The 24,114-nt window shown below is 34.2% G+C and overlaps 1 protein-coding gene and 1 pseudogene across 15 annotated transcripts in view; one reads left to right on the top strand and one right to left on the bottom strand.

Annotated features, from left to right (window-relative positions):
* The window catches only part of Dennd1a (DENN domain containing 1A), a 512,715-nt gene that overhangs the window by 396,112 nt on the left and 92,489 nt on the right, over positions 1 to 24,114 (bottom strand). The window lies entirely within an intron of this gene.
* On the top strand, positions 1,966 to 2,304 carry LOC124097270 (NADH dehydrogenase [ubiquinone] 1 alpha subcomplex subunit 1-like; annotated as a pseudogene).

Below are 24,114 nucleotides of genomic sequence, written 5' to 3' on the forward strand. Positions count from 1 at the left end.
AAATATTTAAAAAAAAAAAAAAGAACAAAGCAAAGAGGCATTCAAAACACAGTGAAACCTACCAGTCGCAGGGATAATGTCATCCCTTCACCTTTCCAAGGCCCCCAAAAATGGCCCTGGGGATAGAAAGAGCTATATATAGCGAGACTACTGCTCTCTCACCTATGGTCTTCCCTCAAGGTTGGAGTAAGCAGGTCACTAATGGCAGAATTCCATGAATCCCAGCAAAATAATAATACTCTGTTCCAGCAATACCCAATCTGTCTATATAAACCCCAGGTTACTATTATTATTTCAGAGGTATAAAATTGAGGGTTAGAGATGAAATGAACTCTAAGGTCAAAAACCAAGTGGCAGAAATAAGATTCATACCCAGTCTTGGCCCCTTAGCACTAGAGGTTACTACCTTCTCTTGAACTGCTTTGATTCCTATGAAAGATAACTTCATTTTTATATAAAATTATAATAGGAAATGTAAAATTACAATGTGACTTCACAGTAGGAAAGTCTAAATTATAAAGAGCCTGATGATCCACATCTTATGAGGTTTAAGGAAGAATTTATTCTTTTATCTGAAGAGGTCCACTTCATGCTAATCATCCATGTGCAAGGTGTAACTATAATATGCATTGGCCAGTTTTTTATTATATTAAAATTTTTATATCCAAATGAATATTACCTTCACAATATAATAATTTTAATGAGCCAATGCACTTATTTCAATATTAAATTATTTTGGTAGTCCCTTCTGGAAACTTCCCATAGAGACTTTAGAATGTTGACTTAAATCTCTCATATTTTCCTAGTTGGAATGTAATGAGTACAGCCTTCTGGAATATGATTCAGCATTACACACCAAGGTCTTAAGAATGAACCAGCCCTTTGACCAGGTAATTCAATTTCTAGAAATATACTATAAGAAAATGCTAATAAATGTGCACGGTGGCCATTATAATATTATTTATCATAGCAAAACTATTTACACAATCCAAATGTCTTATAAGGAGCTGACTAAATAAATTATAATGCATTTATGTGACGAACTACAATATAACCTTTAAAAATCATTGCAGAACAAAAGTCCTCAAATTGTGGGCCCTAAGCCAGCAGAATCAGTATCACCCAAAAACTTGCTAAAAATATACATTCTGAGGACCATACCAGACCTACTTAAACTCTGGGCATGAAGTCCAGGAAGCTTTCTTTAACAAGCTCTCCAGGTAATTGTCACGCACACTGAAGTTTTAGAATGTTGCAGAATAATATTTAAGTCACCTACTGAGACCATTTCTCCATTCTAAATTTTAAGGAGGAGTATCACTATGTGATCCTCTACCTCTTTTTCTTAAAATTACATCCATACAAACACATGCATACATATGTGTGCATGTGTATGCACACATACATGAGCATGCACGCGTGCACACACACACATACACACAGATATCTTCCATTATTCAAACTCTCACCACCCTCAGAGTCAACGTGTGTGTGTGTGTGTGTAATTTGGATGCACCACTCACAAATCCAAATTCTCATTATTTATAATCCAAAATTTTGGAACTGAATACTATACATTCAGATAACGAAGCAGCCTTGCCACTCAAACTCCAAAAACTATGAGATTCAGAGGACAACAAGAATTTGGGCTGTGTGCAGGTGTGTTAAAATGTCCCAAAATATTATCAATGGAATAGACCTAGAGACTGGAATTAGGATTAATTATTTTTCTTTTTGCTTTTCTAAGTTTTACAAATAATCTTCAAAAACACAATTATTTTAAACTGAAACTTAAAAGATTTCAAGAAATAAATCATATCAATCATGCAGTACTAAATAGTATGTTGTTTAGAAATACCTCCATAAGTGGTAAAATAATCATGAAAAGAAAGTTAACTTTAAAAATTGGGTGGGGTACTCTAAGGAGCTAAGGGGTAGGGATTTGGTTTAGATAACTGTGCAGAAATGTGGTACGAAATTCTTTTAGGACGTATAATGGGCGTTTGCTTGTTTATCCAGGGAGTGGCCACTGCCTGCATACACAGGTTCACTAACGGGGGGCAAGGAAAAAAGGGTTGCCCATTTTCACTATCAGTGGAGTTTGATGGAAAGAGACGTATATCTGGAGTTAATCGCTATTATAAATCAAAGGGTTTGGAGAACATTGATTAAGGAAGCATTTTCCTGACTGATGAAAAAAATTCAGTATGGTCATCTACCCCTGCTAGAAGGTTATTTGATATATTATGTAGCATGCAGTGTGTTAAGTAATACATAATCAAAATAAAATGAAAACCAAAATAAAATGAACAAGAAAAATAAAAAAAAAAAATTGGATGGGGGATGGTGATTATCTGGAGGCAGAAGTGATTGATATAAGGAGTACAGAGAAGGGTTACAAAGGAGCTTCAAGACATCAGTAATATTCTGTTTAAGCTAGTATAGTATAGTAGAGTATCTTCAAAGAAGTCACCAGTAACTAGTCCCATCCCTATGGCACATGCCACTGCTCCCCAGACTGAGCAGCCTGCTTCCCTTCTTCAACAGGTCTGATTTTCTGACTTGCTCTGAACAACATAATACAGCAGAAATTATGTTGAGCCCTTTTTTAGGTCTAGGCTTTTAGAGGCTTGGAACCTTCCACTTTTGTCCTTTTAGGATTTGGTTACCATGGATCTGAGTCTGGACTTCTGAACTAAGTGAGAGAATATAAATAAACACTGAAAGGCCCACCAAGATCCTGCTGTTCCAGCTGTGTAAAAGAAGTTTAAGACACACAGGTAAAGCCATCTTGGACATGCCAACTTTTAGCTTAATGACTGATTCCAGAGGATACCTCAAGAAAAAAAAACTTGCAGGGGAATCCAACCAATCCACAGTAAAAAAAAAAAAAAAAAAAAAAGAAGAAAAGAAAAGAAATAATAAATCCTGTTGTGTTAAGTCACTAAGTTTTGGAGTAGCTTTTATAGACACTGATAGATTACTGAAAATATATCTTACAAGTGCCAAAATGTTTCATAGGATTGAAGTTTTAATTTATAAGTCAGTGAACAGTATAAGGAAATTTTATATTCAAAATATACAATATGTATTTTCTTGTGGAATTTCAAAAAATAATTGGAGCAGTAATAGTGCTATTATTGTTTATCCATGTCAGTACCCTTGTTATAAATAAGATCAATATATTATTTCTTATCATCTTTTTTATTTTTTATTTTTTAGTTGTAGTTAAATACAATACACCCATTTCATTTATTTTTATGTGGTGCTGAGGATGGAACCCAGTGCCTCGCATGTGCTAGGCAAGTGCTCTATCCCTCAGCCACAGCTACAGCCACAGCCACAGCCAGCCCCTTTTATTCTTATCATTTTGTCCTAACATTTTCATACATTGGTTAAAACTTAGTAAAATGAAGAAGTATACCATTAGGAAAAAGATATTTTAGAACAGTTTGAATGGTACTGGCATTATCTGGAAAGACGTGAATACTCACAAGTGAAACCATCTGGAACTAGCAACATTTTAGGAATAGCATTTTGAGAAGTTTATCGAATTCTTCCATAAATATTGGTGCAGGTATTTTTTTTTTTACTTCTTTTCAGTTAACTTTGGTAATGTATATTTTCCCTAAAAATACTCATTTCATATTAAATTCATTAGAAAAAATATATTCAGTATTTCCTTGTGTATAAACACAACAGATTAATGTTATATATTATATGTATAATGTGTGTGTGTGTGGGTGTATGTGTGTGTATGTGTATAACCACAGGAAATATCTTTGAGTACTGAGAAAATTTTTATACATTTAAAATTTTTATTCTCTAATTTTCCTATGTTTACTTGTAAAATAAAACTATGTATGTGTAAAACATTAACAAGAGGTCATTGTTTAGCTCTTGTTCTAAGACATCTATTGAGAGTGTGCAATGGCTGACAGAAACCAACAATTAGACAACATGAAAACTCCGTGACTTAACCACACTCTTGTTTATAGTGGATTAGAGATAATTTGAATTATTTGAGACTTGCCACTAATTCCTGCAAAGCAGATTAACTCTAAGGAAGGACACAACCTAAGCTTTCGTGAGATTTTCATAAGAGCCCCCAAAATTATTTTGTTCCATCAAGTCCAAGTGTTCCAAACAGACTACTTAATAGGACTGCTTTCTGATGCCTTTTATAATTCATTGTTGTCTCTAGCTTGGTGGGGGACAGGATCCAGTTCCCCAGCCCAACGATATGCAGAGGGCAAGCTCACAACATGCCATCCCAGTGGACACAATAATGCAGCAGCAACCACAAGCTCCAGCCCTACCCTGGCTTCTATTATCATAATTTATGCATCCTTAGAGACTATCCTATAAAACAATGATTAATGCTGAGAAAGTCAACAGCATCAAAGATTTTCAACTGACCATTGGCCTTGAAGAAGAAAAATCAGTTCAGTTATGCAAATGTGTGTCAAATCAATATAAGAAACTCAATGAAAAATAAAATCATTTAAGAAGCCACCACACACAGAACTATTATTGCCTTAATCCTTAAATGCTTTGGTTTCCTTTTGTCTGTTTCTGGTTTTCTATGACCCTATGTATAATCTGGATTTTCATATATCTGTATAGCATTTCATATTATCAAACTAGTAATACTAAAGTCTATAAAGCCACAAAAGCAATAAAATTTAATAACAGCAGTAATTTAAGCTATTAGAGAATTTCATTATGAAGTCACAATATAATGTTAACACCATCATTATATACTTTATGTAAGACGGATGTCTCCATACTAAATATTAACAATATTGCAAATATATTTTTAATAAAGTTGGAAAGAAAAGAGCCCTGGTATACAACATACAAAAATAAAAATTAATTTTTAAAAAATCTATGCTTATAACAGATATAACCTCTTAAAAAATAAAGGGAAGGAAAAATCAATAATCCCAAAAGATTTTGTAGATAGCATTCATGACTAAGGAAGATTTTAGGAACTTGAACACTGAATCAAGTCAACAAGTCATTAAACATTTCTTTAAAAACAGCCTATACATTCATTTTGCTGCCTAGGGACATAGTATAGCATAGTACACAAGAGCTGCATATAGTCACAACAGTGACTTTCAAATTGTTTTTAACCAAATTGTTTTTATTGTTTTTACCACATTAAGAAACATGTTATACTTCTACCTGGTACATACACACAATCACACCAAAAGTTTCAGAAAACAAGACTTTTTCTTGCTGTCATTTTCTCTGATAATTGCTTTTCTATTCCATTTATTTAAAAAAAAAAAATCAGGCCAGGCACAGTGGCATATACCTGGAATCCCAGCTACTGGGGAGGCTTGAGTAGGAAGATCACAAATTCAAGGCCACCCTGGACAACTTAGCAGAAACCCATCTTAAAATAAAAAGGGGTGGGGACGTAGCTCAACAGAACAGCACGCCTGGGATCAATCCCCAGTCACAAAACAAAATAAATAAATAAATAATACCTCAAAGCTCTTTAAAAAATATTTCATTTCAAGAGACATTGAATTGATTATTCATTCTCACTACTGAGTCTGTAACCTATAGTTGGGAAACTACTGATAGACCTTTGTTTCTTTAATACTTTTACTCGTAGATGGACACAATACCTTTGTTTTATTTGTTTTATTTATTTATTTGTTTTTATATGGTGCTGAGGATCGAACTCAGTGCCTCACACATGCAAGGCAATCGCTCTACCACTGAGCCACAACCCTAGCCCTGAAAGGCCTTTCTTAATGCTTAGGATCTACAGGGGAAAAAAGACATGTAAGAAAAGAATTAATGCCACAAAGTCACTCTGTGCCATCTATTGTGCAATAATTTAATGCACATGAACTGCAGTAAACAAATAACATTCATTCCTTTATTTATCCTTTCCACAAATATTTATTAAGTACAATAACTAAGTTTCATGAACTGTGCCAAACTCTGGGTATACTGAGTAGTAAACAACACACATAGTCCACATTCTCAAAAAATTAAGAGAAGGGGGCTGGATGTGGCTCAAGTGGTAGCGCACTGGCCTGGCATGCACGAGGCACTGGGTTCGATCCTCAGCACCACATAAAAATAAATAAAGATACTGTGTCCGCCTAAAACAAAAAAATAAATATTAAAAAAAATTAAGAGAAGGAAGACATTAAATGAGAAGTAAATACAAACACAGAAAAAGCATGGAATGCCTTATAAAAGCATTTGACAGACTTAACTTAGCCTACCTGAGGCTGAAAAGATTTCCCAAAGAAATTATCACAAGAGCACAGATTTCAAGGATACAAAGGAATTTTTTTTTGCAGTGTATCACTAAATTCATTTATTTTTATCTTTTTAAATATTTTTTAATTGTAGTTGGACACAAACTTTTATTTTTTATTAATTTTTTATTTATATATGACAACAGAATGCAATACAATTCTTAAACATAAAGTATAATTTTTCATACCTCTGATTGTATACAAAGTATATTCATAACAATTCATGTCTTCATACATGTACTTTGGATAATAATGTCCATTACATTCCACCATCATTAATAACCCCATGACCCCCCTCCCTTCCCACCCCTCTGCCCTATTTAGAGTTTGTCCATTCCTCCCATGCTCCCCCTCCCTACCCCACTATGAATCAGCCTCCTTATATCAGAGAAAACATCCAGCATTTGGTTTTGGGGGATTGCTAACTTCAAGTAGCATTATCTTCTCTAACTCCATCCATTTACCTGCAAATGCCATGATTTTATTCTTTTATTGCTAAGTAATATTCCATGTGTATATCACATTTTTTTTAACCATTCATCTACTGAAGGGCATATCTAGGTTGGTTCCACACTTTAGCTATTGTGAATTATGCTGCTATAAATATTGATATGGCAATGTTCTTAAGTCCTTTGGGTATAGACCTAGGAGAAGGATAGCTGGGTCAAATGGTGGTTCCATTCCCAATTTTCCAAGGAATCTCCATACTGCTTTCCATATTGGCTACACCAATTTACACTCCTACCAGCAGCGTATAAGTGTACCTTTTTCCCCACATCCTTGCCAACACTTATTGTTGTTTGTCTTCTTAATAGCTGCCATTCTGACTGAAGTGAGATGAAATCTTAGAGTAGTTTTGATTTGCATTTCTCTAATTGCCAGCAATGATGAACATTTTTTCATATATTTGTTGACTGATTGTATATTATTTTCTGAGAAGTGTCTGTTCAGGTTCTTGACCCATTTATTGATTGGGTTATTTGGGGGGTTTTGGTGCTTGGCTTTTTGAGTTCTTTATATACCCTCGAGATTAACACTCTGTCTCATGTGTGAGGGGTAAAGATTTGCTCCCAAGATGGAGGCACTCTACTTAACTCACAGATTGTTTCTTTTGCTTAGAAGAAACTTTTTAGTTTGAGTCCATCCCATTTATTGATTCTTGGTTTTAATTATTGCGCCAAAGGAGTCTTATTAAGGAAGCTGGGGCCTAATTCCACATGATGGAGATTTGGGCCTACTTTTTCTTCCATTAGATGTGGGGTCTCTGGTTTTACTCCTAGGTCTTTGATCCTTCTTGAGTTTTGTGCATGGTGAGAGATAGGGGTGTAATTTCATTTTGTTGCATATGGATTTCCAGTTTTCCCAGCACCATATGTTGAAGAAGCTATCTTTTCTCCAATGCATGTTTTTAATGCCTTTGTCTAATATAAGATAATTGTAATTTTGTGGGTTAGTCTCCATGTCCTCTATTCTGTACCATTAGTCTACCAGTCTGTTTTGGTGCCAATATTATGCTGGTTTTGCTACTATTGCTCTGTAGTACAGTTTAAGGTCTAGTATCATGAGGCCACCTGCTTTACTCTTCCTGCTAAGGATTGCTTTAACTAACTATTCTGGGTCTCTTATTTTTCCAGATGAATTTCATGATTGATATTTCTATTTCTATGAGGAATGCCATTGGGATTTTGATCGGAATAGCATTAAATCTGTATAGTGCTTTTGGTAGTATGGTCATTTTGATAATATTAATTGTCCCTATCCAAGAGCAAGGCAGATCTTTCCATCTTCTAAAATCTTCTTTGATTTCTTTTTTTAGGGTTCTGTAATTTTCATTACATAGATGCAAAGGAATTAGACAAGCAAAAGCAGAAAAACAGAAATGGTCTGGGCAGAGAGAAAAGCACTACTGATTAGAGGAAGCCTTGAGGCACTAAGCCATTTAGGTAAAAAAAAAAAAAGAAGAATGAAATGAAAGAAAGAAAGAAAGAAAGGAAAAGAAAAGAAACAAACAAAAGAAGGTCAATATGTCCATCACTGAGCACAAGTGGGTGGGTGGTAGGAAAAGAGGCAGGAGAAGGGGGCCAGAGCCAAGCCACACAGTATCTCAGGTGGCCTTTATTTGGGTATAAAAGGAAGCCACTAAGAAGTTTGTAAACATAAAGGAGTTAGAGGTCAGGAAGAGGATCCACTAGATTATTTTAGTTGTTCTGTGGAAAACAGACAGGAATTAGGCAAGAGAACATAAAAGTACGTAGTCACAAGAGTCTGAGTGAGAAGTACAGACTTCAAGGAAGGTGAGGGCAACAAGACTGAAAAGTTAGCAAACTTGAGATAAGACTGTACAATTAGATGTGAAAGATGACTATGTAAATGAGAGAGAGAAGGGAGGGCAGAAAGGAAAGGGATGGGGGGAGGAAGAGAATAATTTCCAAGTTTTGGTACAAGAAACTCTTAAGATGATGCTATAGTTTGCATCTTAATGTCAGCCAAAGGCCCATGTTTTAAAGGCTTGCTCCCCAAGGGTCATGGTAGAACATTTGAAAGGTTGGGCCTTGTGGGCTGTCTTTAGGTCATCAGGGCATTCTCCAAAAGGGTATTGTTAAACCCCAGTTCCTGTCTCTTTTTATCTTTATCCCAGGTCACAAGTTGAGCAGTTATGCTCCATCATGCGCTGCCACCACTATATGCTACCTACACAGGCAAAAGCAATAAGGCCAATCAATTATGGTTTAGAACCTCCACAACTGTGAGGCCAGTATGTCAATCACTGATCACAAAATAAACATCTCCTCTTCATAAGTTACCTCAAGTATTTTATGACAGTGATGAAATGCTGACTAATACAATTGAGAACAGATTGAGCAAAATTTGGAAGATCGTAAGTTCCATTTGAGATGTTTATGAGAAGAAACTCAGTAAGAGCCATCAAGTACAGAGTGTGATATCAAACTTAATAAATGTCAGAAACAGAACTGGAATCCTGCCAGGTCTATTTAACAGAAAAATCAAAATTCTTTCACAACAATGAGATGAAGATGAGAATTACGGTAATAATAATAATGAATATGATATAGCCTCAGCTAACATTTACTGAATATTTACGTACACTGAATATCTACGTTCTCACAAAAACCCTACTGAAGGCTTAAGAGAGGTGAGGTGACGTGCAGAAATTGACAGAGGAGCAGCACCAGGATTTAAACTCAATCTAGACAGAATCCAAAACATATGATGTTAACCTTTAAACAACAATGTCAATGAATCCAGAGTGGAGTTAGCAATATCATTAACTTTCAATCACTTGCCAACAACAGACTGAAAGTTCTCTGAAAACAGAGCAGCGTTCCACACCTTTATAAATCCTAGCACAATGCCTCAAAGTTGTTTGCCAAATGCAATGTGAAAAAATTATATACTTTTTTTGCTGTTAAGTTGATTTTTAGACTTGAAAACTTGGCAATGGACTACATTATTTGCAACATAGCTAATTTAAATTCAAAACACACTGGTAGCTTCAAAATGGATAGGGCCACAAAGTGAAGGAAAGAAATATCAAAATATTCCTCTAGATGTGTTCTTACGTATTTCACCTGACATTTTTTTCTGGTACCAGTATTATCTCCCAATCTATATCTAAGGTACTATGACAAAGTGTCATTTTGTTTAAAGAGAAGGTTTTTACTATCTATCAAAAAAAAAAAAAAAGATTAAATAATTAGAAAACAAAATCTACCTTTTTATCAAAAGTTTACCCTTTTGGAGAAAAAAGTTAAGTTCACTATGTGGAACCCAACAATGGCATGAAATTTCAGTTTAAGAACATACGTATTACTAACTTTATTTTATTTTTTTTTTTATAAATTGTAGTTAAAACTAGAATGAATAAAGTTAGTTGAAAAAGTCAATCAAAATCTATGTATTTTAGGATGGTCTCCTCAGAATAAACCTTGGTCCCATTTGCCCAATAAATACTGAACATTCTTAAGTATGCAAGAAGCAAGTTACCACCTATCATAGAATCTAAGTTGCCAGTGAAACAAAATGTACACATAGTGCTTGGAAAACTGGATATCCATGTGTAGAAGAATGAAAGTAGATTCCTCTCTCTCACCCTGCACAGAAGTCAACTCAAGGTGGATCAAAAACCTAGGAATTAGATCAAAACTTTGCAACTTCTAAAAGAAAATGTAGGTCCAACACTCCAACACATTGACACAAGAATTGCTTTCCTTAATAAGACTCCTAAAGTTCAAGAATAAAAGCAAAAACCAATAAGTGGATGGCATCAAATTAAAAAGCTTCTGCACAACAAAGGAAAAAATTAAGAGTGTGAAAAGAAACCCTACAAAATGGGAGAAGATTTTTGCCACCTGCTCCTCGGATAGGGCATTAATATCTAGTATATATAAAGAATTCAAAAGACACCAACACACACACAAAAATAACCAAATTAATAAATGGGCAAAAGAACTTAACAGATACTTCTCAAAAGAAGAAATACAAATGGACAAGGAAGATATGAAAAAAATGTTGAACATCTCTAGCAATTAAATAAATGCAAATCAAAACTACATTGGGGTTACATCTCACTCTAGTTAGAATGGCAATTATCAAGAATACAAATAGTAAGTGTTGGTAAAGATGTGGGGAGAAAGGGACATTCATACATTGTTGGTAGGAATGCAAATTATGCAATCACTCTGGAAAGCAGCATGGAGATCCCTCGAAAAACTAAGAATAGAACCACTATATGACCCAGCTATCCACTCCTCAGTATACATCCACAAGATCTAAAAACAGCATACTATAGAGATGCAGCCACATTAATATTTACAGCAGCACACTTCACAATAGCCAAGCTATGGGACCAGCCTAAGTACCCTTCTACAGAGAACTAGATAAAGAAAATGTGATACACACACACACAGGAATATTACTGAGCCGTTATAAAGAAGAATGAAATTATGGCATTTGCTGGTAAATGAAACTGGAGACTATCACGCTAAGTAAAATAAGTCAGACCCAAATGTCAAAAAACTATAAGTAACATAGCAGAACAATCAGTGAGCAGAGGGAGAGAACTAGGAATGGGAAGATGGAGGGAAAGGGGAAGTGCTGGGGACTTAACAAGAGCAAATTATATAATTATGTCAAAATGAATCCTAATGTTATATATAACTAAAAGAACCAATTTTTTAAAACCTACTCTCAGGAAAAAAAAAAGGAGGGGCAATTAAGATACAATGATTTCTTAATTTCTTATCATGTAAAAATGTAAAATTACCTTATATTTATTGAAACAGTTCTTTAGAACATATATAACATTATTGTACATATATAAAAAATAAAGCACAATAAATTAGTGGAAATATTTCTAAAATTTCTTCATGTTCAAAGACCAACACTTCTGAATCACTTTTCTACAGTGAGTCTTCAATCCAGTCCATACAATATCAACTTCTGTGCCAGTGGGAGCACAGATGATCCAGCTTCTATTAAGGAAAACAACAAGAAAAAAGCAAGCTTCACTACAGCCTCTGAAACTTGTCAAGCTGCTGATAATTAATAGATGCTGATCTTTATCAGAGGGTGTCAACAGAAAAGTGTTCAGCTGAAAATCAGGACTCAGATTCCTTTCTCAAAAGGTCCTTAAACGCTAGGGGCTGCAGGTGTCCAGTCACACCACCAAGACTAGCAGCCAGGTTCACATGCAGAGGCAATGACATTACAACAGCTGCCTGGCTTACAGTACCTACAAGATCCCATCTATTGTAATACGCATCAGGGCTTCCAACTAACTGTTGGAGAAAACAGATACCTTAAAAATCAATGAAACATGGAGGCTGGGGTTGTAGCTTAGTGGCAGAGTGTTTGCCTAGCATGCATGAGGCACTGGGTTCAATCCTCAGTACCACATAAAAATAAACAAATAAAATAAAGGCACTCTATTCATCTACAACTACAAATTTAAAAAAAAAAAATCAATGAAACAGCACATTTTATCTAAATCTATATGACTGTACACTTACTACATGTAATAAGCTTGCATCTAGAAAGGAAGGTGAGTTTGACTGTAATTGTGTGCCTAACTTATTGTTCCTCCTTCCTGAAGAGAATGATTCACCATGCCTATTGACATATGAATTACAGTGTCATTCTCTGTAAAAGCAGTAGTCAAAGAAATGTGCATGCAAGCAACCTGTGCATATTCATAGCTAAAGCTTTACAAGCCATTACATAATTAATTCTATCATGTCTCTGTCTCCTACCATAAGGAAGCCATGTCACAGATGAGGGCTGTAGGATCCTTGAGTGAGAGCCAAAGTTGATCCCAAGCAGATTTATAACTAAAATGTACTGGGGGAGGGCTGGGGTTGTAGCTCAGTGGTAGGGCGCTTGCCTTGCATCCATGAGGCACTGGGTTCGAGCCTCAGCACCACATAAAAATAAACAAATAAAATAAAGATATTGTGTCCATCTACAACTAAAAAAAAATTTTTTTAAATGAACTGGGGGAAGTAATAAACTCTTAATCTCAATGACTGAGATTTCTGAGGCCCCTTCTGTTAATTTTTTAAGACAACAAAACCTAAGAAAGGTTAAATAATACAGAAGATTACTGAAATGAACTATAGAGTCTAAGAACATATTTCCAAATGTCTTGGCCAGAAAGTCTCTTATAAGCCACCATGTTCTCCACTTCACTCTGAGACTACCAGCAGCAAACCATTCTTCACATTACATTCCATGCTACTCTGGTTTCTCCCGCTGAAAGTTCTCATTGCTAGAGCTTCCCCTGCATTTTCATCTTGCCCTTCAGACAAGGTTCAAGAGACCATCTCCCCATAACTTCTCATCTAATTATTCCTATTATCTACTCCGGCCCATCTGCATGTCCCTAGAACCCAGCAACTTTGACACAAACCAGTAAATAAACACCTTACCCATTCGTCAGGTATGAGGCTCAAAGATGAACTAAATTCTCTTCACATAATGTATATCAAAAAGTACTTAAAAATTCCTCTTTCAAACTGATGATGTTCAAAGCAGAAAGGAAACACAACGAAGTATAAAATATGACTATGAAAATGATTTCCTATCTTAAAGCTGGAAAATAATTTCTGTAATTCTAACAAAAATCCCATGATTAATCATACAGTATCAATTGAAAATTATATACATACATGCACAGTATTAGGAAATCAAAGATTAGATCTGGGGATATGGTGATGCACACCTGTAATCCCAGCTACTTGTGAGGCTGAGGCAGTAGGATAGCAAGTCCAAGATAATCCTGGTTAACTTAGGGAGACCCTGTATGAAAATAAAAACTTTTTAAAAGGGCTGGGGATATTAAACAGTGTTAAAGTATTTGCGTAGCAATGCACAAGGCCCTGTGTTCAATCCCCAATACAAGGAAGCAAGGCTGGCAGGCAGGCAGGCAAATACTGGGAAAAGTGTGTTTCCACTGAAAAAAAGCTCAGCCCAATTCAACCAATTATGTGGGAGGATTGACACACAATTATTCATGCCTACAAAGTTAATTATAAGTTTTCTGTAGTCTACATTACACACATACAACCACATAATACTTATTCTATTCGGCCTAATTTCTCTATCACTTACAGTGCCTGTGTTCCTACAATATAAAGAAAGGGTACTAGTTATCTTCAACTCCAAAGTCTGAAAGAGAAAGTCTAGAACAGGACTATTTAGTGCCTTGGAAAAAAAGATTTTGTTGTGATCTTAAGACAATTCCATTAACTTACTTAGGCACTAGTATTCTCATAAGGAAAAGTAGGAAAATACCATCTTCCTCACTGAATGAATGTTAAGCTTTGAGACATTATAACAAACTTAAACTACTGAATATAGGACTCATTTTTCAAAAGGCTGGCTGGATTTTCACTGAAAAGATTCCAGTGAAGGTGAACTAGGATTTATGTCATTGTTCATGCTCAGAAAAAAAAAAAAAAAAAAGATTAAAAAACAAAATATTTGTTCACAGCACCAAAGAATGACTAAAAACACATAGAATACATATAGCCAAGATAGAGAAAAAGAAGGAATCTTTTAAAAAAAAATTTTTTTTTAAATTCTAGCATTTGAGGCCATGTTTCTCCAAAGGATGTGGGCTGCTTACAGAAGAGGCAACTAAGAAGATAAAAGTTTATCAGTTTCAAATCAACAACAGGGTGAAAAGGATAAAACTAGAATATTTTATAGGTCCTACAAAAGAGACGAGGTTCCAGTAAGCATCTCTGGATTTGGATTAGGACCCCACATTATACCCCAGGAGAAGAATTAAAAGGAAATACACAAATCCTTACAGAGACTGAGTCTATCGCTAAATCCCTGACTGGGAAGAAGAAAGTATGAGCTAAAGGGGTGGGAAATTACTAGTGTACCTAGACTAAAAGCCAGAAACAAATCCTCTCTAGAGGAGGAAAATCTTACCCTAGGCCTGAAAAACAAAGGATCTCATAGGTAATAAAAAATAATCAGAAAGGGTTCAAATCAGTGGCATCAGACACTGAAGTGGGAACAAAATAGGGAAGGAGTAAAGGAAAGAGAGAGGGAGGGAGGAAAAAAGGAAGCTATAAAAAAAAAAAGATACCCCCAAAGTGAAGGCCTGAGAAGCAAAGTTCCTCCCTGGCCTTCTCCTATACTCCACTTCTGTCTCCTGCTTCCCTCCTCTGCCCCAAATCACAAAAACTAGAATTTTGCTTCCGCAAGGCAGGTCATAGACACTAGAACCCCTTTTGCCCAAAGCAAGCCTTAATGCCTAAAAATATCACTATAATCTTCCCCTACTTTTCTGTCTTAAAGCTGAGCATAGAGAAATTCTCTGACCTGCTTTGTCTGATAGATCATAAGACACCCATTTCAGAAGAGGTCTTACACTAATCTGGGAAGATATGCTGTACAGAGAAGACAGGAAGACTCTGAAGAGATAGGCCTTCCCGATCAGACTCTTAGCATTAGATGATACCCACTTTTAGTCCAAACATATTCCTAGAGACTGACCATGCTTCATTGAAAATCTAAACATAAACATAAAAATGAATAGTTCGCTCTGGGTTTTGAGGTCTTCATTCTGAAGGTCCCCATGTCAGTAAAACTATGATCAAATAAAGGTATTGTGCTTTTCTCTTGTGAACCTGTCTTTTGATCTGAGGGTGTCAGCCATGACCCTTTATGATAAGCCTAAAGTAGATCATGCCTTTTTGTAGGAGGAAAGGAAAGGAAATGAAAGAGAGGAGGGATGAAAGGGGGGGGGGGGGGCGACAGAGAAGAAAGGAAGAAATGAACGATCAAGAATTTTCCAGAAAATTTAAAATGCTAGGAACTGGGGATCTAGCATAGTAGCAGACTGTTTGCCTAGCATGCAAAATTATATTAGTCAGAAAATCATATTAGTCAGAAAAACTGTTGATATGTTAGAATCAAATATCCAGATTAAACACAAAGAGATAAGACTTGAAAACAGAAATTAGACAATAATACATAAACTACTGTGAATAGGTCTATCTTATATGTAATTGCAGTATCCAGAAAAACAGAAGAAAACAGGGTTAATAAAAATAACAATAATAAATAATGCTGGGATACTCAAAATTAATACAAAAATCAGATTTCAGATTCAAGAAACACTCCAAACCTCAACCAGAACAAATACAAAAGAATCATTTCTAGACAAACAATAGTATAACCACTAAAAATGAAAAAAAAAGGAAATAATCTTTAAAGTACTGAAAAACAAAGAAAGATAAAAGAGAAAGAAAAATTATTATTGAAGGACCAACACTATGACTTATAGCTGACTTCCCAGCAGAAACAGTTGAAGTCAAAAGACAATAAGTATTTTTGAGACTGTGAAAGAAAGTGTCAGATTTCTAAACTCAATGAAAATATCAAAGATGAAAGTGAGAATCTGAGAAGAAAGTTTCAGAATATTCATAAAGTTTTTGAAACCTTTTATTTATAAGAATAGAACTCTATTCCTGGACAAGGCACTACAGTGAAAAGAAAATCTCTGGAATTAAAATCAAAATTGAACATCCAGAGAAAACAGACAGAAAGTAAAGAGAAAGTTCAGGTAAAATCCTGTGTTCCTTCTAAAAATTCAGGGAAACTAATTATATGAATATAAATAAACAACAAAACAGTATTAGGGTAAAATATCATGAAGAATTACAATAAGAAAAACCAGAATAAGATTCACATTCACATTCCTACAGACAATGAAAGCACACCAGAAAAACATGACCACAAAACAAAAACTGCAAACATCTTTCCAAAATGCTTAAAATACATTTAGAGAATTATTTAAGATGTGGAAAAATAACAAATCAGAATTATAAAATTGTACAAATGGGGTGACAAACTTTGGAAATAATCATAATTAAAAGAAAAATCATATAATTAATCAAATGAAAGGAAGCACAAGAACACACACACAAAAAAAAAAAAAAAACAAGAGAAACTGAATTCAAAAGGAGATAAATTCCAGAAGTAGTGAGAAAACAAAGTATTCAAAATAAAGTGACAAATATTGAAGATAGACAAGAACAATGAAAGACAAAAGGGAAAAATGAGTGCAAGAAAATAAATACAAAAATATATAATGCAAGAAAACTTTTAAAATAAAAAAAGGACTTCAAACTACATATTGAAAAAGCACAAATACTTGTACCCGAGAATAATGACCTAGGATATCCAACACCAAGACACAGTCTAGTAAAATTATTTGGTGTTAGGTCATAGTAGAATAACAAAGAAAGAGGATTTATCCCGTCTGAACATAAAAAAAGAAGAAGAAAAAGCCAACCAGACAAAACACATGAAGCCTCAGTTTTCAAGACACTAGACACAGGAAATGAAGGACAGTAATGCCCAAGAGATAAGAAACAAACGCAGTAACTGATTGTAACCAGCTAAAGAAAGTTTCTTAACCCAGACACTGGGAAGCTGAAGCCAGAAGGACCCCAGCAGATTCTTCCAGTTCAAGAAACAGCTGATGGGGTCAAGCAAAATCAAGATAGCCAGAGTTAATAGGACAAAGTGCCAAAGAGGAACAAACTGCACAGAGAACTCTGGCAACCTACAGATGACCTCCTGAAGTATTCAGAAGAGTGCTGGTCTGCACATGCCGGTAGGAAAAGAACTATCCAACAGATTTAGAAGAAACAGTGTCAGTACTCAAACAAGGCCAAGAATAGTGGCTGTTCCTCATAGCTAAACTGGAAGAACACTCATGATTCACTAGGCAGTGGAATCAGAGGTGGGGACAAAAAGCCATGCCTCACTAAAGGGGAATAATTAATTTGCCCCAGACTAAATGCTTCTCTGGTCCTGATTAACAAATCTTAAAAGCAAGACCCAAAAGAATCAAATTGTTTCCAACTAAATTAACTGTGTCCCAGAACAAAGCTCAAAAACATTTATAGGAATACAAAACATCCTCAACAAGGTAAACTTCACAATGTTTGGCATCCAATCAAAGATTATCAGACATGTGAAACAGTGGGGAGGGACTATACAACCATTTCATTGACTGAAAATTTATAAGGGGATACAAACAACTATTTATCCTACTTTTATGAACAGTAATAGATTGACCAAATAGCAGACAAAAGATAACAGTTCTGAAAGTATGCCTATAGATAATTAACAGATCTAAACAGTAAGCAACACCTTTTAATACCACAAAAAGAAATAACTAGACATTACATGCCTCCAGATGAAAAAACACACCAGTGACTATGTATTACAATGGGATCCATTGATAATAAGTTCACTGGCCAATTTGCAGGTAACACAAAGAGAGAAACATTTTAAACTACACCATGAGCATATATATAACCAGCAAAATATAGGTTGTGGGAAACTTAAAAATCATATGCCTAAAGTTAAATATCTAATTTAAAATCAATTTAAAGGAATACCTTAAAAATTTAAATGAACAAAACTGAACTATACTACCTAGGAAAACATATTTGAGTGATAAAATATTAAACACAAGGAAGAGATTACTAAGAAAGCTAGGATATGGGTTACTTTTAAGGATGAGCTGAGATTGGGATGGGCCAAACTGAATTATTCATCTGTTAAAAAGGAATTCAGGGGCTGAAGTTGTAGCTCAGTGGTAGAGCACTTGCCTCACAAGTGTGAGGCACTGGGTTTGATCCTAGCACCCACATAAAAACAAATAAAGGCATTGAGTCCATATACATACAACAAAATTTTTTTTTTAAAAAAAGGAATTCAGTGCTGATAAATATAACATAGATCAATCTTTAAAACATTATGCTTAATGATAGAAGCCAGTCACCAAAGGTCACATATTGTATGATTCACATACTTTGTGGTTAACAGGGGATGGGGAGACAGAAGGATGGGGTGGAACTACTAATGGGCATGGGATTTCTTTTTCAGGGTGATTAAATGTTCTAGAATAAGACAATGGTGATAACCATGTAACCTTATAAATAAACTAATAATCGAAGAATAAGTATACCTTAAAATGGTATATTATAAGTATGTTAATTACATTTCAATTTTTAAATACTGGATGGAACAGACTTTAAGACAAAGTGGGCTCGGGGCATAGCTCAGTGGTAGACTGCTTGCCTAGTATGAGCATAAGCCTTGGTTCAATCCCCAACACTGCAAATAAACAAAAAATCAAAACAAACAAAATAAAAGAGAAGGAGGATTGCTAGATATAAAAGATCACTTCATAATAAGAAGTTTGATTTATTAGGAAGAAATAATTCCAAATTTGTATGCATCCCTACTAATACCACCCAGATATTTAAAGCAAAAGTTGACAAAACTTTAGGAATAGGATAAAAAAATCCATAATCATAGAATTAAGATTTTAATATGTATTTCAAAAAAATCAGTATGAGAATAGAAAAATTGAAAGAGAAAACTATGCCTAATTTATATGCTAGAACATAATAACTAATACTGTACAATATCTATTAAGATATCACAGAACATTTACAAAAATTGACCAGTCCTGGATAATAAAGCAAGTTTCTTTTTTGCTTGAAGTCCAGAGTTAAATTTTTTTTTAATGCTCGTAGACTATATGGCCTCTGCTACTATTCATCCCTATTGTTGTAGCATTAAATCAGCCATAGACAATACAAAAGCAAGTGGCAGGGCTGTGTTCCCATAAACCCTAATCTTCCAAAACAGGTGACTAACCTATGGGAAATCTAACAAACTTCTAAATAACATGTGGGTCAAAATCAAAATACAAATTAGAAAACACATTGCATTAATAAAAGATTAATAAATCTTGTGTGATGCAGCCAAAATCCTGACAAGAAAGAAAACTACAGACTTAATTTTGAAAAACATTAGAAAATAAGATTGAAAAGATAAGATGTAAGCCAGGGCTGGGCAAATTTCAGCCCCATGATCAAATCCAGCCCACCTCCTGTTAGTGTAAATGACATTTTATTGGAACACAGCCTTGCCCTTTGTTTACAATATTGTCCATGGCTACTTTCCTGCCACAACAGCAGAGGTAGTTAATAATTGCAGCAGAGATCACAATGACACAAAAAGCCAGAAATATTTATCTGGCCCTTTACCAAAAATATTTGCCAACCTGATATGAGAAGCCATCTCAAAAAGCATGAAAAACCCAAGGAAAATAAAAATAAAAGCATAAATTAACGAAAGAAAAGCAATAACCAAACAAAATTAAATATGAAACAAAAAATTAATAACCAATAAAATGTAAAGTTTTTTGGGTTTATGAGATCAATAAAATTGATAAATCCCTTCCAGAACAAGTCTGAATGTAAACAATCTTCGAGTTAGAACACATAATAGATTGAAGACTTAGCATGAGAAAAGGAAGTAGAACATCGAAATTTTTAATAATTATATATTAAAATAGTATTTTGGAAACATTGGAATAAAATGCATTATTTATATTAATTACCTTTTAAATGAGACTTGGAAAATTTTAAATTATAAATGTGATTCTCTATATGCTTTATGTATTAGTATGCTAGACACTACAAAGATTATTGGAGAATATTATGAAGTATTTAACACCAATAAATTTGACCATGCAATATTACAACTAAACAAAACTGACACAAGAAGAAATAGAAACCTGAACTATTTTTACGGGGGGGGGGGGGGGGGGGGGGGGGGCGGCCGGGTACCAGGGATTGAACTCAGGGGCACTTGACCATTGAGTCACATCCTCAGCCCTTATTTAGGGACAGGGTCTTACTGAGTTGCTTAGAGTCTTGCTTTTGCTGAGGCTGGCTTTGAACTCATGATCCTCCTGCCTCAACCTCTCAAGCCTCTAGGATTACAGGCATGGGCCACTGTACCCAGCTGAATACTATAACTGTTAACGAAAGTGAGTGATAATTAAAAGATGTCTAACAAAGAAAACCACAAGCTCTTATAACTTAACTGAAGAATTCTTTCAATCTTTTAAGGAAAAAAGTTTTTTTCCTTAAATACCAATCTTACACAAAATATTTCAGAAAATAAAGAGGAAACACTTTAGATTTATTGTATGAGGCCAACAAAGCCCCCATATCAAAATCTGAAAAAGGACAATGTAAGAAAGAAATGTTTGGGGCTATCTCCCTGATTTACATTGACGTAAAAACTCTAAACAAAATTTTAGCAAAAGAAATCCAAGAATATATTAAGAGGATAATATATTACAGTGGAGTTTATACAATCAATTTATTCCAATAATATAAAAATGGTATAAGTATTTAATGCCATTCACCACATCAACTGAAAAAAATTAGAAAAACCAATCATATGATTATCTCAAGAGGAAAAACATGTATTAAATTCAACTTAACTTTCGTGATATAACAAACTAGGAACACAAAGGCAAATATCTGATAATGGATACTTATTTTTAAATAACTATGCCTCCCCTGAATAAAATAAATAATACTCATACAATGAGACTGCCTATCAATAAAAGAAAAAGTTCTATGTGTAGAAATATAGGTGATTCTCAAAAAAATTGAGATATATATATGTGTGTGTGTGTATATATATATATATATATATATATATATATATATATATATATATATATATATAGAGAGAGAGAGAGAGAGAGAGAGAGAGAGAGAGCCAAAACCAAAAGGATATATTATAGAATCTGCTTTATATAAAGTTTCAGAGAGCAAAATTAATGTATGATTATTTGGAGGTTTGGAAAAAACTGGAAAAGAATATAGAAAGTTGATCTATATTTTGATTGGGGTGTTAACTACAGACATACATCTTTCAAAATTCAAACTGTGTGCTTAAGATCTATTCAATTTACTGTAAGCGAGTTATGATCAAAGAACTCAATATTTAAAAAACTATAGACAAATCATACTGAAAGTTGAAATGCTGAAAGTTTTCCCTCCAATAGAGAGGAAAAGGTAGGAATTTCATCATTAGTCCCATTCAACATTATATTGCTAGTCCTATCCAATGTAGTAAGAACAAGAAAGGAAGATACAAGAATTAAAATAAAACTTAACTTGCAGACATGACTGTGTATATATAAATCCAGAAGTCTACAGATAAATTATGAGAATCAATGTTTAGCAAAATTGTTAAATACAAAAATCAAATTTCAAAATTTGTTTCAACGTATTCATTCAGAAATATTTAGAAAACTATAAAATACCAACCACAATCACAGAGACCTCCTTTAAGACTAAGCTTAATGAAAATAAATATGACTTATACAGAGACACTTAAAGTAATTGAAAGAAATGGCAAAAGACCTAAATTAAATCAAGGGACATGTCATGTATGTGAAAATTAATATATAAATAAAAGAATCTTTCCATATTTATGGCAACTCAGTGATACTGCAATCAAAATCCTAGCATGTTTTAAGGAAATTAATAACCCAATTCAAAAATTACATGAAATTACGAGGCCTAACAATACAAAGAAAAAACTTTTAACAAAATAGGACTTAGTATACTAGATATTAGAACTTGTTTTATAAAGCTTGGTATTTCAGTTGGTATTGGTACAAGGATAGATAAACAAATTAAGGCAGGACCAACACATGCATTGACACTTGATTAATGCAAAGTAGCACTGCAAAAAAGTACAGAAAAGATGATCTTTTTAATAAATAGTGCTGCTTCTATTGAAGAACTTTATGGTAAGACAGTCATAATAAGCCCTATACCTTACACATCACAACAACAAAAAAATCAATTTCAGGTGCATTGTAGAGCTGTGTAAGAAAGTCAAAATTAAACTTCAGAATAAAGATAAATAGGAGAAAATCTTTAAGAATAGGGAAAAGTTTTTTAAAATAGAATACAAAAAGCACTATCCATAAATCAAATATTAATAAATTAAACTACATGAAAAATAAAAATTTACGTTCAGAAAAAGCCACCACATTCAGAAATATTCACTGCAACATTATTTCTAAAGCCAAAATAAGAAATCAACCTAAGGGGCTGGAGTTGTAGCTCAGTGATAGAGCTAGCATGCGTGAGGTACTAGGTTCCACCACATAAATAAAATAAAGGTCCATTGACAGATTATATTAATATAAAATCAGACTCACATATATATTTACAATGCATTAACTGAAATAATAATAAAAGAGAGATTATTAGAATAGAGCAAGTGGATCACAGGGAAGGAGAAAGAGAGAGAGAAGGGGAGGGAGAAGGAAATGAGATTAAGCAAATTATCTGCATGTACACATATGGCATAATGAATCCCATTATTATGTGTATTTACAATGCACCAAAAAAAATTTAAAAAAGAAAAATAATTATGTTAAAAGACTTTCAATTTCATTAGTAATCAAGAAAATGCAAATTAAAATCAAAATGAAATATACTACACAGTCACCTGAGTAGCTAAAATGGAGACTTTTTATTGCCAGGTATCAAACCTATGGCCTCAGCCATGCTAGGAAAGCAATCTACCACTCAGCAATAACCCCAGCCCTGAAAATCCTTTTTTTTTTTTTTAATGTTGTATATGGATACAATGTCTTTATTTATTTTTATGTGATGCTAAGAATAGAAACCAGTGCCACACATGTGCTAGCCAAGTGCTCTATCACTGAACCAATCCCTGAAAATACTTTTATTTATTTATTTGTTTGTTTGTTTTGGTTGTAGATGGGCACAATATCTTTATTTTATTTATTTTTTATGTGGTGCTGGGGATCGAACCCAGTGCCTCATGCATGCCTAGGCAAGCACTCTACCATAGAGCCACAAAACACTTTAATACTGAAAATACTTTTAATATTGTATTGGTGAGAATATGAAACAAGAGGAATCACATAGAGCCAATGGGGATGCTAATTGAGCCAACATTGGAAAAATACTTACAATTTTACCTAAAATCATATATACACACACACACACACACACACATATTATGACTCAGCAACTTCACTCTTAATTATATACCTAGCTGAAACAGAAGTACAAAAACACAAGATATATTCATAATGTCATAGCTACATTACTGGAAATAGCTAAAACCAAGAGGGAAACATAAATGTCTACAAATAGCAGAATGGATCAACTGCAGAATAGTCCTATGATGGGATATTATACAGCAATGAAAATGAGCACACCATAGGTAAACACTACAGAGACAATCCCACAAATATAATGTTAAACAAAAGAAACCAAGTAAAAAATTAAATGAAATCTCCACTCTTAATAACCTCATTTATATAACTCCATTTACATATGTTCAAAAACAGGCAAAAATGGTCGATGCTATTGCAGTTAAGATGATGGCTGTCTTTAGTGACAAT

The sequence above is a fragment of the Marmota monax genome, unplaced genomic scaffold (assembly GCF_021218885.2).
Source record: "Marmota monax isolate L192 unplaced genomic scaffold, Marmota_monax_Labrador192_F-V1.1 WCK01_AAM20220418_F8-fsc00020, whole genome shotgun sequence".
NCBI classification, from domain to species: domain Eukaryota; kingdom Metazoa; phylum Chordata; class Mammalia; order Rodentia; family Sciuridae; genus Marmota; species Marmota monax.